Source organism: Phaenicophaeus curvirostris, chromosome 1 (assembly GCF_032191515.1).
Source record: "Phaenicophaeus curvirostris isolate KB17595 chromosome 1, BPBGC_Pcur_1.0, whole genome shotgun sequence".
NCBI classification, from domain to species: Eukaryota; Metazoa; Chordata; class Aves; order Cuculiformes; family Cuculidae; genus Phaenicophaeus; species Phaenicophaeus curvirostris.
The window spans coordinates 148239524-148252416 of NC_091392.1; the positions used below are offsets into that span (position 1 = coordinate 148239524).

The window sequence follows — 12893 nt, forward strand, 5'->3', positions numbered from 1 at the left end:
TTTCTGTATACAAAACAACTTTCTACCCTAAATGCACAGGTGATGCCTGGCGATTAAACAACTGAGGGTGCTGAGGGCAGGCACTGTGCTGTACACTGCAGAAAGGCATGTAAAAGGAATGCTCACTGTGTGGCAGCTTTACAAGGTAAATGAAAGAAAGAGTAAACATACCTGGGAATGCAGCTCCTTAGACCTCGGAATATCTTTTCCACAGTGTTTTATCCAGAAGAATTTTATTGTCACTCTGTTGGAAGTGTGCTTGTACAAATGTTGTCAGTTGTCCTGCTAAAGAAAAGTTCACACTTATAGGGACAATTGTCTACAGCTGTCAGTCACCATCTTTGTGTGGCCTGATTACTTATGTTGTGGATACAGCCAACCCCATTCACAGATATAAGGAAAATTCTGACTCCCACCAGCAATTTCTTGAACTTCTGAAGTGTCCCAAAATTTTAATGGTTGCTACACATCAGTTAACACACTTCTACTGTGGAACTTCGATACAATCATGCATGTGTTACTGCATCCACCACAACACTGCAGCAAACCTTACTGACACTAACCATCCAAGAAAAAAAATTCTTTTGTACCTCAGCATCTACTTGAATCTGAAGCCATATTAGAATCAGAATCATAGAATGGTTTGGGTTGGAAGAGATCTTAAAGATCATCCAGTTCCAACCCACCTGCCATGAGCAGGGACACCTGCCACTGGATCTGGTTGCTCAAAGCCTCATCCAAACTGGCCTTGAACACTTCCAGGGAGGAAGCATCCACCACTTCCCTGTGCAACCTGTGCCAGTGCCTCACCACCCTCATCATGAAGAATTTCTTCCTAATGTCTAATATAAATCTTCCCCCTTCTGATTTAAAGCCATTCCCCCCATCCTATCACTACATATTAAGTCCTTAATACTCACACAGAACCTTTGCAGATACCAATTCAAGCTTCAGTTTATTGAATACAATATTTTTCATGAATTTTTAAAAAATCCTAAACACATGACTGAGGTAAGATTGAGATTTTTAAGGAAAAGCCTAAGTGAATTAAGTCTCATTGAGATGGGAAGTTGAGTACTTAGCTCTCCTAGACCCTTTGGAATTTCTAGCCCAAATGCACAAGTGCAGGATACCTTTTTTAAGTGTAAAAAGAATCTGTCATCCTTCTTCAGTGCAGAATTAACTAGGGTGGTGTTGATTCTGCTTTCACTTGAGCATTTATTTTATTGATTTTCCTCAGAAATGTAAGAAAATGTCACTGCAGCAATCTCTTCCTTTCTTTTTTTTTTTAATTTTTTTTAAAATTTCTGTCCTTTCCACTAAATGGAAAATCAAATCCCCTGCTTAATGCTGGATACAAACTGAAACATTTTGAGCAGCAGTGCTTTGGAAAGGTTTGGGCTTGTTTTTTTTAACTCCAGCCCCAGGTGAGCTCTAGTGGAACACTTATGAAATTCTTCCTCTGCAGGAAGCAACAAGAAAGCCTCTAAGCAGTACACCAGGTGAAAAAAAACCCACACAACAATAACAAATTTGCTGGATTTTGCAAACCATACTAAATACACACAGGCGAAAGAGAAAGGAACAAATTTAGGGGGATTGAGAACTGACTGCAGATTTTAAACCAGTAGGAAGCAAAGGGCAAGGTTTATTTCTTCTCCCTAGTAAATGAATCATGAGGTATAACTCTTGACAGACCTTCACTATCACTACTGAATTGTAACGATACCTCCAGCCACACTGTATTATCAGCATCCTTTCCCCAGGTCCACAACAATAATTACCTCAGCACTCTGCAGCCACACTACAACCCCTTCCTCGTCTCCAAAGCAGGCCAACCATTCCCTCTGCACTCAATTCCTTCCTGTGTGTACCCTGCTTTTATTCCCCAGCTACTCCTTTCATCACCAGGCAACTCAGTATCCCTTGCTCAAACTCCTTTTTCATCAGAGGCGCCTCAGAGGATGGAGCTGGGCCACCCCTCACAGTGGCCAAAGCCCCTCTGCTGCAGTCCTCAGACCCCACGGTCGCTGTCACTCTAGGCCTAAGCCCGTCTATACAGTTCCCTGTCACCTCAGAGTTATAGAATCATAGAATTGTTTAGTTGGAAAAGAACTTTAAGGTCAGGGAGTCCAACCGTATCTATTCACTACTAAACCACATCCCTCAGCACCTCGTCTACCCGTCTTTTAAACACCTCCAGGGATGGGGACTCATCCACCTCCCTGGGAAGCCTCATCCAGTGCCCGATGACCCCTTCGGTGAAGAAATCTTCCCTGATGTCCAATCTAAATATCCCTTGGTACAACTTGAGGCCGTTCCCTCTCATCCTGTCTCCTGTCACTTGGGAGAAGAGACCAGCACCCACCTCGCTACAGCCTCCTTTCAGGCAGCTGTAGACAGTGATAAGGTCTCCCCTCAGCCTCCTTTTCTGCAGGGTAAAGAAGTCCCTCAGCAGTGTCTCGTAAGACTCGTTCTCCAGCCCCTCCACCGGCTTCACGCAGCCCCGGTCCCCTCAGCCCCCTCGCCCCCCTGAGGGCCCCGTTACCGCCCCCGCGCTCACCGCCGGTCCCCATGGCAACGGGGAGCGCGCGCGCGGGCCCCGGGCAGCCGCGCCCCCTGGCGGCCCCGCGCGGCAGTCACCGAGTCAGGGAACCGGCAGGATTCGGAGGGATTCGAAAGAACATCCAGTTCCAACCCCTCCCACGCCATGGGCAGGGACACCTCACACTCGATCAGGTTACCCAAGGCCCCATCCATCCGGGCTTTAAAAGCCTACAGGGATGGGGCATCCAAAACCTCCCTTGGTAATCTGTTCCGGTGTCTCACTACTCTCATGGTGAAGAAGTTCTTCCTAATTTCTAACCTAAATCTGCCCCTCTCCGGTTTATATCAATTCCCCCTTGTCCTATCATCACAAGCCTTTATGAATAGTCCCTCTCCAGCTTTCCTGCAGCCCTTCTCAGGTACTGGAAGGTCACTATAAGATCACAGAAACACCAGGTTGGAAAAGACCCACCGGATCATCGAGTCCAGCCATTCCTACCAAATACTAAACCATGTCCCTGAGCACCTCATCTACCCACCTTTTAGATACCTTCAGGGATGGTGACCCAACCACCTCCCTGGGCAGCCTGTGTCCAATGACCCTTTCTGTGAAGAATTTTTTCCTAATGTCCAGCCTGAACCTCCCCTGGCGGAGCTTGAGGCCATTCCCTCTTGTCCTGTCCCCTGTCACTTGGGAGAAGAGGCCAGCTCCCTCCTCTCTACAACCTCCTTTCAGGTAGTTGTAGAGAGCAATGAGGTCTCCCCTCAGCCTCCTCTTCTCCAGGCTAAACAACCCCAGCTCTCTCAGCCGCTCCTCATAAGGCCTGTTCTCCAGCCCCTTCACCAGCTTTGTTGCTCTTCTCTGGACTCGCTCCAGAGCCTCAACACCCTTCTTGTGGTGAGGGGCCCTCTCTCCTCAGAGCCTTCTCTTCTCCAGGCTGAACAATCCCAACTCTCTCAGCCTATGGGAGGTCCTCCACTCCTCCATTCATCCTTGTAGCACTCTGGGGAGTCGCCAGGCTGGGGAGAACTGTGGAGATCCAGTCCGACCGCACCTGCCTGCTGCTGAACCACATCCCTGAAAACCTCATCTACCCATCTTTTAAACACCTCCAGGGATGGGGGTTCACCCTGGGTAGCCTCAGACAGTGAGAGAAGATTCCAGGGAGAGCTTATAGCAGTCATCCAGTACTTAAAGGGGCCCTACAGGAAAGATGGGGAGGGACTTTTTATCAGGGACTCCAGGCATAGGACAAGGGGTAACGGTTTTAAGCTGAAAGAGGGAAGATTTAGAGTAGATATTAGAAAGAATTTTTTTCTAAGGAGGGTGGTGAGGCACTGACACAGGTTGCTCAGAGAAGTTGTGGTTGCCTCATCCCTGGAGGTTTTCAAGGCCAGGTCGGATGAGGCTTTGAGCAACCTACTATCAGGGCATGACCTAAAGATGTGGAAAAGGGAGGGATAAAGATGTTTTGGAGAGAAACAAGCATGGGAAACCAGAGAGGTAAGGGGATGAAAGGGTCCAGTCAGACCTAAGCAGGGCTGGTCAATCCACTTGTTTGCACCTGCTGAGTTTTCTATCAAACTCCTGCACCTGCACCTGTTTTCTATCAAACTCCATTTCTATCCTTTTTATGGGGAAGTGGCTCTTCCTTCTGCATGTATGGGTGTACTACTTCTAAGTTCCTTGCTGGGTCATGTCACACAGCAGGAGCAAACCCCCTGCCATCTCACTAGCAGAAGGCATTTCTTTGCATCTTTAAAAAGGTCTTCCAAAATCTTTTAAAAGTAATTTAAAAACTCTTTTAAAACATAACAAGAAAACATTACCAAAAGCATAATCATGAAAGGAAACACTGTGTGTGATTTAGCTGCATACGGCTCTCCCTGGGGTAAGATAGAGATTGGCTTGATAATAATGATCACGAAAGTGATGGCTTTAAAGAGCAAATGTGCATGTGTAGGGCCTGACTGTTTTCCTGCTCTTTTTCTCCGAGACAAAACAAACTCAAGTCCTCCTACCACTGAACAGGGCATCTTTAAATTCAAACTGTTATGCACCAGTGCTACAGATTGTTCCTAAGAGTCCAGCTGAGGAAAAGACACAAAGCCTTAATTTGCTGCTTGATGATTTCAAGGTGAGAATGACTCTCTGAATAACTGCAGTTTTCCTCAAGAGTGGATCAAGATAGTTTCTGCTTTGCAATTGATGAGAAATGCTGTCTCATGTTTAATTATATAATCCTTTATCACTAAACTCTTTACGCTAGGTTCTTTCTTGTCCTTCCCATGTGTACTTCTAGTCTGTGACAATTGTCTTGTATGTGAACATACCTGTAAAAAAGTGAATTTGCCATGTTAAACATGATCAGAACATGGAGCCAAAGCAAGTTCGAAGTAACAGTGACATGTAAAAATTAGTTCTGGCACTTTGCATGGAAATTTCCAATCTTGGCATGGCTTTAGCCTCTGTTATCAGATTTCCAAAGTTAAAAAAAAATGACACAAAACCACAAAAACAATGTAGAAAAAAAATTAAAGAAACACGAGAACTTTGCTTCCAGTTGTCAAGTCAGTGGGACAACTCAATATGAAAATCAGCACTAGCGATAAGGTCAGAACAGGAACCAGCTCTCTGGAGTAACCTTTGCTATAAGACTTTTCATTGGGCACTGCCTTCTTCAGCTCATGTTAGAAAGGTCACAGAGAAGTCTATGCCTAGCCTTTTTTTTTGGCATAATATGTGTTTTCTGGGTCTTTCCAGAGCCTCCACCATTCCATTTGGGTGAAATTCTGACTGGCCCGTGACCTTTGCCACATGGAGATGCCTCTCAGTACTTACATGACTCTCAACATTTGCTTTTCTCGTGTGCTAAGATTTGGTGCCATCACAGGAATCGTGAAGCAAATGCACTCTCAGGGTACGTGACTGTTTGTATAGACTCATAAAACCATAGAATGACTTGGGTTGGAAGGGACCTTAAAGATCATCCAGTTCAAATCTCCTCCAGTACAAGGACAGGCTGAGAGAGTTGGGACTGTTCAGCCTGGAGAAGAGAAGGCTCTGGGGAGACCTTATAGCCTTCTAGGACTTAAAGGGGGCCTGCAGGAAAAATTGCTATTAACAAGGGCATGTAGTGATTGGACAAGGAATAACGTTTTTCATTTGAAAGAGGGGAGATTTAGGTTAGATAGCAGGAAGAAATTTTGTCCTATGAGGGTGGTGAGGCCCTGGCATAGGTTGTCCAGGGAAGTCGTGGATGCCCCATCCCTGGAGGTGTTCAAGGCCAGGCTGGAAGGGGCCTTGAGCAGCCTGGTCTAGTGGGAGGTGTCCCTGCCCATGGCAGGGGGGTTGGAACTGGATGATCTTTAAGGTCCCTTCCAACAAAAAAGCATTTTACGGTTCTATGATTCATTCTATGAGAAGAACATGACATGCAAATACCACCATGGCAGCTCGCCATGCTAGGGTGTCAGTGCTGCCACTCCTGATCCCTGAGGTACTCCAGCTTCAGAAGTCACCTTGTTGCCTTGGCTGCTGAAGGAATCATGCTTCTAGGAGAAGGCCTGGCTGAAACATCCTGTGACGTGGTGGCACGTGTATCATGTGCCACTGATTAAACAGAAAAGCACTTACAGCAGCTTCCTGAACAAATAGATGGCTGAAACCTCTGTTATCGCTGCCTGTACCTCTGCAGCAAACAGGGATGTATGTTCACACTTCACAGGCTGCCTGTCACCGGGTAAAGGTTCATACCAATCATTTTAACTCATGGTAGCCTGTTGGAAAAGGCGATTTGAGTCCCTGTGCTCACCACTGGTGAGTCTTCACCTTGAGCACTGTGTTCCGTTTTGGGTCCCTCACCACAAGAAGGACATTGAGGTCCTGGAGTGTGTCCAGAGAAGAGTGACGAAGCCAGTCAAGGGGCTGGAGAACAAGTCTTATGAGAGACCGCAGAGGAACTTTTTTATCTTGCGGAAAAAGAGGCTGAGGGGAGACCTTATCATTGTCTACAACTGCCTGAAAGGAGGTAGTAGCGAGGTGGGTGCTGATCTCCCAGGTGACAGGTGGTAGGACGAGAGGGAATGGCTTCAAGTGTTGATCTGCTGGAGGGTCGGGAGGCTCTGCAAAGGGATCTGAACAGGCTGGACTGCTGGGCAGAGTCCAATGACATTAGGTTTAACAAGGCCAAATGCCGGGTCCTGCACTTGGGGCACAACAACCCTATGCAGTGCTACAGACTAGGAGAAGTCTGTCTAGAAAGCTGCCTGGAGGAGAGGGACCTGGGAGTGTGGGTTGACAGCGACTGAATATGAGCCAGCAGTGTGCCCAGGTGGCCAAGAAGGCCAATGGCATCTTGGCTTGTATCAGAAACGGCGTGACCAGCAGGTCCAGGGAGGTTATTCTCCCTCTGTACTCGGCACTGGTGAGACCGCTCCTCGAATACTGTGTTCAGTTCTGGGCCCCTCACCACAAGAAGGATGTTGAGGCTCTGGAGCGAATCTAGAGAAGAGCAATGAAGCTGGTGAGGGGGCTGGAGAGAAGGTCTTGTGAGGAATGGCTGAGAGAGCTGGGGTTGTTTAGCCTGGAGAAGAGGAGGCTGAGAGGAGACCTCATTGCTCTCTACAACTACCTGAAAGGAGGTTGTAGAGAGGAGGGTGCTGGCCTCTTCTCCCAGGTGACAGGGGACAGGACAAGAGGGAATGGCCTCAAGCTCCGCCAGGGGAGGTTTAGGCTGGATATTAGGAAAAAATTCTTCACAGAAAGGGTCATTGGGCACTGGAACAGGCTGCCCAGGGAGGTGGTTGGGTCACCTTCCCTGGAGGTGTTTAAGGCACGGGTGGACGAGGTGCTAAGGGGCATGGTTTAGTGTTTGATAGGAATGGTTGGACTCGATGATCCGGTGGGTCTCTTCCAACCTGGTTATTCTATGATTCTGTGAAGTTGCACCGGGGGAGGGGGGTTTCAGATTGGACATCAGGCACTGCCAGAGGCTGCCAGAGGATTTAAAAGGCGGGTAGGCGCGGTGCTGGGGGATGAGGTTGAGTGGCGGGCGGGCAGGCGCGGTTAGGCTCGAAGGCCTCTCAAAGTTCTCATCCGCCCTCCCCGCCCCCCCCCCCCCCCCCCCAGCGATTCCCGCGGCTCCGACTCGAGCTGCCGGTCCCTCCCTCGGGGGAGGAGGAGGCGGTGGCGGCGGCGGCGCCGCCGCCGCCACCACCGCCCGGGCTGCCTCGCCCCGCGCCTCAGACCAGCGGCGGCGGCGGCGCGTGGCAGGTCGGTGGCGCGAGGCGGTGGGGGGGGGGCACTCGCGGAGCTCCGAGGAGCCGCCGTCGTCGTGGCCGGGCGCTCGCGCGGGGCCCCGCGCGAGCGCCCGGCCACGACGGCGGCGGCTCCTCGGAGCTCCGCGGCGGCGCTGAGGGGGCTGAGGGGAGACCTCATTGCTCTCCACAACTACCTGAAAGGTACGTCAGCAGTCCGGGTTGCCATTTGTTCGTTCTTAATTGCTGTCGGTCATTATCACTACATACATCTGTTAGTGATAGTCAACCTAGGAGTAAGCGACGCCTTGGAGCTGGTGCCCTGTATTTAATGCTCTTGACTACAGCTCTTGATGGTCTCAGTTGTGGAGGTAAAGGTGAAGCACACAAGGGTTCTTTGGCGAGAGAAGCTACAGTCAAAGTGAGCGTTTTCTGATTTTCGTAACTTCCCATCTTTCTTTGCTTATTTTGTAGTGTTCTATGCACCTTGCTGCCTCCCTGAAAGAAAAAGGGGGTGATTTTGTCTACCTTTGACGTCGTTTGCAGGTTTATTTTTGTTTCACCTGACATCTTTCCTGCCCACTCTACATCCTTTGCTCTTACTGTGCAGATTTTACTATTTGGAGATGTTTTCCTGTGTGTTGTTTGGGCAAGTACACTGCAAGTCTGTCCGTTTGCACTTATGTGTTATTTTTATACTTACACATAGCTGTGTTATAAAATGCTACTTGTAATGTTACGATGTTAGAAAATGCTTATGCACTGCTGTCAGTTACCATATTTTAGTGTACTTGTATCTGGTTTTAAGGCAAGGAAATAATAAGCTTCTTGCTTAATCTGCAGCTGCCTTATGGGTGCAGCAGTCCTCTGCTTTAGCTGCAAAGCATGTTCTTGAATCCTCTGAAGCCGTCTCTTGTTAAAGAAATTTCCTTCCAGCATCTCTTGCAGCCCAGAATAATGTATTATCAGTTTCACATTCAGACTTTTAAAAAGGTATTCGTGTTCTTGTTTACCAATGCTGACAAAGGCCAGAGTAAACAATGCTCCAATGCCCCCCAAAATTAATGCCCAAAAGATGGTTTTGCCTTCTCTCTAAAGCACCAGGTAGAGACCGTGGACAGATGTATTTATTCTCGGGAGTAACTCCCATGGTTCTGCAGGAGGCACTTGCCAGATTCCCAGGTGGAAGTACCACTCCAGTTTAGTACTTGGAGAAAACCTTTGATGCTTCCATAGGAAGTGAGATTTTAACTGTTGCGCCTAGAAGAAAAGCTTAACCAGGAAGCTAAGCATGGGGATGAAGTCAAAGGAATTAATTGTTTTCTACCCTGTATTGTGTTTCCCGTGCTTAGGACAGAATGAATCAGCTTTCCCAGTGGTGAGTAGAACAAGCTTCAAACAAAATCTTACTAAGAAAACATTATTTGCAGGGAAACTTAATCATAATTTGTAGTCTTTCAGTAGAAAAAAATGTTAAATTTTATTTTTGAGAATTAAAAGTATTGGTTCTGTCCTGTGGAAGTCAGTCTTCATTCCATAGCAACTTGTTTTGCACCATAGTAAACAGTTTGTTTCCCTGCACAGCAAGTGCTTTTCACCCAGGATGGGTGACTTAAGAAATAACTACCCAGAGCAATAGGTAACCTTCCGGTGCCAGGAGTCCATCACCTGTTTCATTTAAAGTCATCTTATTTAGGTTGCTCATAGGTCAGTTTAAGGAGGCTCCTTAGTTTACTCTAGATGTGGCATTTAGGGGCACAGGTTAGTGGTGGCCTTGGCAGTGTTAGGTTTACAGCTGGACTCTATGATCTTAAAGACCTTTTCCAACCTAAACGATTATGCTTTAGGATATGTCAGACCAGTGAGGTTGCATTTGCTGTATTAGCAGTCTTCATTTCTTTAGCTTATGTGCGCATAAAGTGAGTGACAGCTAATTTTAGCAGATTTATCCGTGATTCATTCTTGTGATAGAGAGTCATTCTGATTCACTTGGTTCCAGCAACTGGCTGTGCTAGATTCTTACTTAATGGTATAATGTTTCCTTGCTATATGTAACTTCATTCTGTTTATCACATTGAGAGCAGCAACGGGAAGAGCGATAATGCCTGTGTGAGGAGGAGGAGGAGCAAGGGAGTTCTTCCCTCTTTCAATTTTGTAGCTCTTTACCTGGGTGGTAATGCCAAACTGTTTTTTACCTGAGACTATAGCTTGCTATCCTGTATGCATTGAATTAATGAACAAATTTACAAGTGTGTTCATTTTTCCTCTATTTAGCTATACTCCTTTTCCTCTTTATTATAAATCTTTTAAAAGTACATTTTCATTTTCTTCTCTCCCCCCAGTCTGCATTTCTGTCTCCATCTTTGTGTGTGTGTGTGTAAATAAAAATAAAAGTAAGAACAAAGGAAGTGCTTATTTGCAGAATAACTAGCAGAACAATATACTAGACCCATTACTAGATTCTTTTCTTCTGCAAAAGGATCAAACTGAATGTCAGTAAACTCCATATGAAATTGCCTGCCCAGTGTTATAGTCTGAATCTGACTGATAAATTAAGACTGGTTTACATCTGTGCAGGCTGGGTGGACTCTGTAACCTCAGCCATGTGACTAAAGCTCCAGAAGTAGATCAGGATGTTCAAGAACTCTTGGGTTAGACGTAGTTTTAAGACTGTCAGCTGTTTAGATATTAAAATCTACACCCAGACTTTTCTTTACTGAATTTAAATGCCTTATGTGATCCAGAAATAGCATTTAAAATAGAACGTCAGTTATGAAAAATTATGGGCGAGGTCCAAAAATCCAGTGTAATTGCATTTTAGGCATTGTAAGCAAAAGGTATTTGTCTAAGTCCTAGCCAGGAATCTAAGTAACAACCACAAGTAGTAAGACCTTGTCCTTCCATCCTGGTCCTGCCCACACAAAACTGTTACTGTCTCTTCTTTTTTTGACTGTGCTGAATTTGCAGATTGCCTATATTCCACCTGAGTGTGTAGCTCTTTGAGTTGTGGGGGTTGTTGTTTGTTTGTTTTTCAAGCCTGAGATAATCTGTGTTAGTGGAAATGTCCTTAAATTTGTGATTAAAATACTTGTCTGGAGATTGAGACCTGGTCTAAAAATTAATACCCTTGGGTTACTCTCCTGTTCCCTTTGACCTGCTGGAACCGGACTGCTCTGTAGCCAGGAATGCAGGGCTGGCTGGATGAGGAGAGAAGTCAGGAGAGAGAACTTGATTTGTAATGTGGTGGCCTGACTGAGCGAAAGTAGACCTGTGTTTTTGTTTCCGCTTGCAAGGTTGTGACATCGCTTTAAGCTAATAGTCATTCTGTGTGATGAGTGGTTTAATCCTTCCTAATGCAGCCCTAGGAACAGTTAAAAGTGTTAGACTGTTAAAACAAGTTAGACTGTCATGTATATTGTAAATGAGGGGATTTTCATTTGAATCCTCTTGGATTAAGTGGTTTTGGGAGTGCTGGTTTTGGCTGCTTCCCGGGTATGTGCTGTAGCCATCAGGCAAGGCAGAGCTAACACCTTGCATAGCTATGCTCTTAAAGAATGAACCACTCCTGCAAAACTGAATACCTGTTCAGGGACAGACGTCATGCTCCAACCCCCAGCCTCACAAACTCTGAACTCCTCGTTTTGCTACCTGTGTCTGAGAAACATTTTCGGTTACAACGTCTTTCTCCCTCTTTCTTATCCCTGCGCTGTGGAGCAGCATTTATAGGGCAAATCCCATTCATGCAGTGTGACTTGACACCATCCCTCATCCAGGGCAACTGTAGGGTGCTACAGAAACTGTTCCTTGCTTCTATCTTCTCATGTGTAGCATCGGGGTTTAGCTCTCACCACGCCCTTTAGGCTCTTGGCATCATAATACATTTTGGTTTTTTGGTGTCAGAATGCTCCCTTTGGATCTGGCCATCAGAATTCAGTGAAACTTGTATCGGTCAGGGCTAAGACTGGGTTTTGCATGACAGAGCCCAGCCCAGCAGTACAAACAATCTTGTGAGTGAAGTATTCATGGCTGATAGACTTCCTGTTATTCTTGAAATTTAATATCACTATTAAGGAGGACTGACGTGTCTGATTGCTGGTTTCGACTTAGCCAGAATGAACCTGATGCCAGAGAGAGCATTTATATAATGGGGCTATCCATTAAACCTTTGTTATGCATGGGGAGATGAGTAATTTGCCTCTTAAATGGAGCTATAGTAAGCTTGTCTTTAATGTATCTATTAGAAAAAAACCCAACAATAACTCTGAAATAAAAAATTAATTGCAAAGGTTAAGTTAATTTTGGTAACTGAGGTGAGACCTGGTTCTCACTAATGTGTCAGTAGCCTACAGGCTACCTTTTCAAATAATTTTGACTTTTAACTCCTCTGGAAACTTCTCCAAAGTGCTTTTTATCCCTCCTCCCTCTTTAGTGTATTGCTTTGTTTCCATGACTGCAGGATTCCCAAAGAACATTCTTTTTCCTCTGGCACCTGATTTCTGCTGGTAATTGGATTCTGTGTAAGGCCCTGTTTCCAGATGGGCGTGTTCTGTAGTTACTGTAGCAAGGACTGGATTAATTGACACAAGCTTTCTTACTAGCCTTCAGATTACATCCATTATTAGGTGGGTAATTTTAACCTTAATAACTTGCAGGAGTGAGTGTCCAAGGTCAGTGGTTAGTCAGTCAGTCACCTTGTGAGAAGGGACAGCCAAAGGGCTTGTTTGCTGGCTCTTTGAGCACATTAGTAAACAGATAAATGGAGCTGTAGTTACAATAACAAGGTTGGTGGCTGAAAAACAAGGGGGCTGCAGTGATAAATTAGATTAGATTTAGGTGTGTAAGGGACGATTTTGTTTCCCTCAGCTACTCGTCGATACAGTTAGTCGTGTCTGAGAGTGATTAAATGCCTTTTGCAATGTTCTGAGTGATCTCGGTTTCATCTCGGGCTACCAGCAAAGCTGCTCTGGTGAAGCTGCAATCTGTGGCCTCCCTCAGGGGAGGGAAAAATGATGTAAAATGTTGCCCCGCCCCATGGTACTGGCAGTTCTGTGCTCAGCCAGTACCACAAAGCTGTATTGTGCATCCTC

At 46.1% G+C, this 12893-nt stretch overlaps 1 protein-coding gene across 2 annotated transcripts in view; it reads left to right on the forward strand.

The window, feature by feature from the left end:
• Positions 1-7801: 7801 nt before the first annotated feature.
• SYTL2 (synaptotagmin like 2) overlaps positions 7802-12893 on the forward strand; it is a 64376-nt gene continuing 59284 nt past the window's right edge. The window contains exon 1 of one of the 2 annotated variants that reach the window (XM_069878375.1): positions 7802-7822. The gene's annotated coding sequence lies outside the window, so the exon portion shown is untranslated. Of the gene's footprint in view, positions 7823-7967; positions 8011-12893 lie in introns of those variants that run through there. The other variant, XM_069878368.1, reaches the window with a different exon arrangement.